This window comes from Apteryx rowi, unplaced genomic scaffold (genome assembly GCF_003343035.1).
Source record: "Apteryx rowi isolate R43461 unplaced genomic scaffold, aptRow1 scaffold_468, whole genome shotgun sequence".
Classification (NCBI taxonomy): domain Eukaryota; kingdom Metazoa; phylum Chordata; class Aves; order Apterygiformes; family Apterygidae; genus Apteryx; species Apteryx rowi.
The window spans coordinates 21595-27062 of NW_020450725.1; the positions used below are offsets into that span (position 1 = coordinate 21595).

Consider the following 5468-nt stretch of genomic DNA (forward strand, 5'->3'; position numbering starts at 1 on the left):
TGCATACAGAAAAGCTGATSGTCTTTTGGATATGTACCCACTATGTGCAAAGCAGAGGCTGGATGTCCAGAACACCCAGACATATTGCCACAGTGTAAGTGTGAATCAAYGTCATAGTTCTCTGACACAAATTAGTCTCAGGATCAGAAGATGTCAGACCTACGGAAATGTACTGTCCAGAAACAGCATTAAGTGTAAATATGCAAAGGCACAGTAAACCCAGCATATCCTCGGCACATCAGTCCCACCATGGAGGGGCTTTGTATTCCTTCTCAGGAAAATCCTGGCTACAAACACAGGAACCCTGGAAATAAATATAAACTCTTGATAGGAGAATGTAAGCTTTTGGCTTACAGAATACTTTATTGGAGTATTTATCTTCTCTCAGAGGTAATAGCTTTCCAGTTGCTACTTTTAAACCTTAAATTATGCATACGCTTTGTTTCCTGGTTTAATCAGTAAAGTTAAAAGTATCCTATAAAAGGGTCCGGTGTCTCTCTTTTCTGCTTGCACAGCATCTATCACCAGGATGCACATGTGGCACTCTCAGAAATTAATGCTATGCAAATAGGCRGCATTTTTAATCCCCTCTGAATGTGAAGCCAGGTACACTGTTAACTGCTAAAATTGTGTGCATCAAGGTGGCATCACTAAGTTGGTGGGATTTTGAAAATAAGTTTTGACCTAAGAAGCCCACTTGCCTCAGGAAAAGGCTATACAAAAAAAGCAGCATTAATAGCTTTTCAACAGATCACTCTTCACTTTSATCAGCCTTTCCAGGGCTGTCTTGCTTTGAGGAACTAGAGTCCTGTCTTTTCCTCTCAGTGTGATAAAGCTCTCCATATGGAACCTGCATRAATGAAAGAAAAGAGATTTAAGCAATATTCTCAGGCACAAACTCTCACTGCCACTGTAGTAAAATAAGTAAGTTACTGTACAGAATAACTACTGCTGGTGAGAGACGGAGCCTGAGCTTAACAGCTTCAGATGCAAGAGGGAGCATGGGCAGAAAAACAAAATGAGAGAAGAAGAGTTTGTGAGGCAGTTTGTTCTAATAAAAGTCAGACTGTAGCTGATCAGTAGTCAGAGACTGGGGACCATGAGAGCGGCTGGATGTATGTAACCGAGACTCTCAAAGGTGCCTGAGTATCCATCATGAAGAGGTGAAATTCATACACAGGCAGATACATATCYTGACATCCTACATTTCAAGCTAGCAGAATTTGTTCTGTCACCCCCTGCCTTGTTTTAGAAGCCAAGCTTTTTTAAGAAATTATTTCTACGTTTCCTCTCATTTTGCACTCTGATCATATTTTTGGGGATTTGTTAGCAACACTGGTTTTGAAATGTTTGYAAATTCAGGAAGACAAAAGTTCTAGAAGGTACGATTTGTTCTACATATCCCATACTAATAGTTAAACTGAAGTCTGAAACAGTTTCAGATTTGTAAATCCTACTTTCAGAAAACACGCTTGCTGCATTCAAAACCCAAAAGGACCCAGGTTAGTTCCCTGATCCTCTATCCCACTTCCCTCTATTACCTAACCACTGTGATACAGTAATGAGTTATCAAACGTTTGYTAGGGAAAAGTCCATTGGGACAACATGAAATCAGTTCAATTCAACAGGGGCAACCAACAGCATCATTTGACACCAAACCATAAAGAATYTTCATTTACCTGAAACTGATACCGAATTCCCAATCTGCCAGAATGCTGAAAAATTCAGAGACTTTAATACATATTAGATAGAGCAATACATGCAGGACCCATGTGCGTTAAATACTTCAAATATGTATGTGTAAACAAGGACTTTAAAACCAGTTTTAACAGTTATAATTTGTCTATTAAAAAACAACCATATTTACACTAAACAGAAAGGGGAACTGTAACAGGCATTTCAGATTTTAGAGAATGCCAGTGAGAGGGATTTTTGTCGTACCTTTGGACAATAGTTAGCTCAGGCCTAAAACCAGCTTAGATTAAATATTCACTATCTGCTGGACCAAACTTCAGGAGATATGGAGCAGCTGGAAAGGCTCAGTACCTGAACTAGATGCAGGATCTCCTGCGCAGAGCCACAAGCTGCCAGGGTTTTCTGTACACTCATGTTCTGCAGAAGAATAGCAACACTTAAAGTCTCTCTCTTTCTTTACACAACATGCAGGGCAGGGAAGATTCTTCAATCCCTGAAATAAATTGATYAAACTTCAGAATAAGACATGGGGTGAAGCAATGGAATTCAGTCTAACAACGCTAACCAAAGCCTCCCTCCCCGTCCTCCCCTCATCCGAGCTAATTCAGACGTTTACRGTGTCGATGTCTCTGTGTGAACTGGTCACCCTGGGATCTCCTTATAGTTGCGGAATAGAAGGGTGAGTCATCTTTGTGAAATCAGAGATGAGGAATATCTCCAAAGCACGACACAACATTTGTCCAGATGACCCCACCACAGCGGGCACACGCGTACACGCACACCGCAGTTTGGAAACTCTCGTGTACAGAACGTTCCTCAAACCAACTAACTCACCTCTCCCAGCTACGTTCTTCTGCCTGAATATGAAAAAGTTATCCTGACCCAAGATAAAGTTTTAAGCCTCTCTTTAAGAGGTATAAATTACTTCCCACAGTTACTAAGAAGGTGATTCAGTGGACAGACTCCCAGGACTTCAACGAGACTTGTTGCTGGTCCCAAATCAGGGTTCACTACAATCTTCTCAGACTTTGAGAACAGTTTTGTAACATTAAGGGAAATTAAAACCAGCAGTGAACTGACCAAGTGACTGTTTAATCAACGAGACTGAGATACGCCTCCCACAAGCTCATTTGATCCAGCACTACAGCTCATGGATTAAATTATGATGATGCCAAACAAAGACATTGAGAAAGTCATGAGAAAAGGTTTCAGCTGTTTGTTGCTTCTAGCAGAGCTGTAGCAACATTCACCACCCTCTGTTTCCCTACTTCAACACTGTACAACATTTCAARTCCTGTGACTGCTTTATTAATCCCCTGACAAAAATAAAAAATTAAAAGCATCCACTTTACTGAACTCACTGCTCCTCAGAAAATACTAATTGAAAGCTTCTTGCTATATGTTACAAATTGTAATGCAAATATTATGATTCTGTGAGTCAAACAAGATTAATATCCCTTCTCCCCTCCAGGAAATCCTAGTAAATGCTACAAGGGTTTTCAACTTTGCAGGAAGTCAAACTGCTGGACTCCCATATACTTTTACTTTTGGCTTCAGTGGGAAAGTCATTTTGCAACTCTACCAAATATCAGTTACATTCCTACAAGCAAAGCTGTCCAGCTGCCAGTCAATAGAACATTTGACCTTGCACAGAAACGTGAAAGGCACTTGTGCAAAACAACAAGATCTGGTTACGGTTGCATTATCACTGCCAAACCCATTAAAGCTTATCTTTAAAATGCAATTAACTTTTAATAAGTGGCTAACACCAAATGTATTTTAAAGCAGCAGCCAGAGAACTATTGTTGCTTTCCAGCACTTTTGCATCACTTCTTTTCTATTTATCTGAGAAATGATTTAATTAACTATAGTTGAAGTTATGAGATAACATGTTAAATCCACAACAACAACTTGCCTTTAGGGAGAGCAGCCGAGTTTCAGCAAGCGTCAGTCATGCATTCATTCTGGTTTCACAGTCCTAGTTACCCTTGACCGATGGACATTTGGAAGGTCATAATTCAAAGGCACTTTTGTAAGGTTTACTAAGCTACTACAAGAACTTTCCATGGCAGCCTAAAGCTCTCTGTGGTATCACAGTGCCCTAGTTTTACCTCCAGCGACTCTTGTGAAGAAGTCCGTCTCTTCTTGCTTGCATGCCAGAGGGCTGTTTCAGCATTGAAAAAGGCATCACTTAAAGTTGGTTGCCCTGAAGTTCATAAGGAAGATGAATGAGCTTGGATAGATGAGGTTAAGATAGAGTATCACACATTTTTTTTGATTTTTGGGGCATTCAGCTACAGAAATGGCTGGAGCCTTCATGTGATTCAGTATCAGTAAAAACTGATGATAATGACAAACTCCATTTTTGCTTTGAGACTTTGGCTTAAAAAAATCAGTGAGCACAAATTTTCACATTTCCATTTTAATGGACAGAGCAGGATGGTGAAATTTCACACTATAGTACCTTTAACCTTAGCCTTCTGTGATCAAATAATCTCGTATCTTGAACGGCRCAGTCGGTTGCTCCTAAATTCAGACAAGGCCAGATTCAAAGTCTATTGCAATCAGCGGAAAGCCTCCCAGTGGCTTAAGCCTGTGCTGCCTTTTAGAARCCAAAAAATAATGCTCATGGAGACCTCTGTGCTGTAGCAAGTGACTTTTYTCCCCAGACATCAGCCAGTAAAAGCTGCTGGCATCAGCACATGAGGTGAAAGGCATGTCACACACGTCTCCTTCTAACAAACACTGCTGCTGTAAATGGATCATAGCACATCACATCCCAGGCAATTTACCAAACCTAAGGGGAATCTKTTGCATGTGTGCAATGAGAAACAAGTCCCCCTGGTACGTACACTGAAAGTCCTCTAAATGCTAGGGGAAAAAAATTCTTCTATAACCTTTGAGCAACTGAGTTTGTTTTTGAACATTATTTACTTGACAGGCTTTTAAGATGCCAATGTGAGCAAATTCTCTAGCGAGTAGAAAGTAGCAGATGCTGCAGAACGCAAGCCATTCTGCATTTGGATCAGCATGAATTTACGCTTGGAAAATTTTCTGCAGATGCACCAACCTTGAGCACGTGGTTTGATTTATAGTTGGTTTCCATCRCTTTCACCTATCAAGTCAAGCCATCTGCTAGTCACTGGGGGGGAGARAGAAGAATCTTCAGTTATTCTTCCAAACATCCTTATCATTTCAAACACTTTCAATTCTTCTTGCACATTCACCCCTCATCCAGTGTTTTTTCTCCTAAGATATTCTGGTACAACTGTGAATGTCTTTCATGCTTCTACAACCATTTCACAACTCACATCTTCCCTACAGGAGGGTCTGCTGGAAGTCCAATCCTGTGTACATTGCACTAGCAAAAATAGTTTGCTCTCTCAGCTGGGTATTTTTACAGGGTCTGTTTAAAAAAAAATCCAAATTAATGGGAGATATGGTTCATTTTTACATTATATTTATTTAGTTTTTCCACAGTATTCAGATTTAGCACTTAGAGATTTTTTTGTTGTTGTTTTTGGCTCATTTTATGGCTCCATTTAGAAACCTTCACATAATATGAGGAGAGAGAAGGGTCTTATCCTTTCAATAACTGCGATCAGGGGATTTGATTTATAGAAGGAGTAGTTTTGTACCAGCAATTAGCTATAGATACAAATGACTGCATGAAGACTTCTAATTACCTGTGAGGTAGGTAACAGCTTACAAGGAGAGCTTTTTTTTTTTTTTCCCCATTGGACCAACTGATCTAGTTGGGGATAAGAAAAACA

General features: G+C 40.0%; 1 long non-coding RNA gene across 1 annotated transcript; it reads right to left on the minus strand.

Annotated features, from left to right (window-relative positions):
- Positions 1 to 377: 377 nt before the first annotated feature.
- Positions 378 to 4845, minus strand: LOC112971965. Its single transcript, XR_003255513.1, has 4 exons — positions 4766 to 4845; positions 3807 to 3901; positions 2047 to 2188; positions 378 to 850 (listed from the first exon to the last, which is right to left on the minus strand). It is a non-coding gene; the product is annotated as an uncharacterized LOC112971965 (long non-coding RNA).
- Positions 4846 to 5468: the final 623 nt, after the last annotated feature.